Source organism: Mus pahari, unplaced genomic scaffold (genome assembly GCF_900095145.1).
Source record: "Mus pahari unplaced genomic scaffold, PAHARI_EIJ_v1.1 scaffold_13163_1, whole genome shotgun sequence".
NCBI lineage: Eukaryota > Metazoa > Chordata > Mammalia > Rodentia > Muridae > Mus > Mus pahari.
In genome coordinates this window covers 3,839-4,428 of record NW_018391823.1, presented here as the reverse complement: position 1 = coordinate 4,428, position 590 = coordinate 3,839, and positions in this window count along the sequence as shown.

Genomic DNA, 590 nt, shown 5'->3' with positions numbered 1-590 from the left:
TGACCATAGGTGTGTGGGTTCATGTCTGGGTCTTCAANTCTATTCCATTCATCTACCTGTCTGTCGCTGTACCAGTACCATGCAGTTTTTATCACAATTGCTCTGTAGTACAACTTGAGGTCAGGCATGGTAATTCCTCCAGAGGTTCTTTTATTGATGAGAATGGTTTTTGCTATCCTAGGTGTTTTTGTTATTCCAGATGAATTTGCAAATTGGTCTTTCTAACTCAGTGAAGAATTGAGTTGGAATTTTGATGGGGATTGCATAGAATCTGTAGATTACTTTTGACAGGATAGTCATTTTTATTATATTAATGCTTCCAAACCATGAGCACGGGGGATCTTTCCATCTTCTGAGATATTCTTTGATTTCTTTCTTCAGAGACTTGAAGTTCTTATACAGATCTTTCACTTCCTTAGTTAGAGTCACACCAAGGTATTTTATATTATTTGTGACTACTGTGAAGGGNGTTGTTTCCCTAATTTCTTTNTCAGTCTGTTTATCCTTTGTGTAGAGAAAGGCCACTGATTTGTTTGAGTTAATTTTCTATCCAGCTACTTCACTGAAGCTGTTTATCAGGTTTAGGAGTT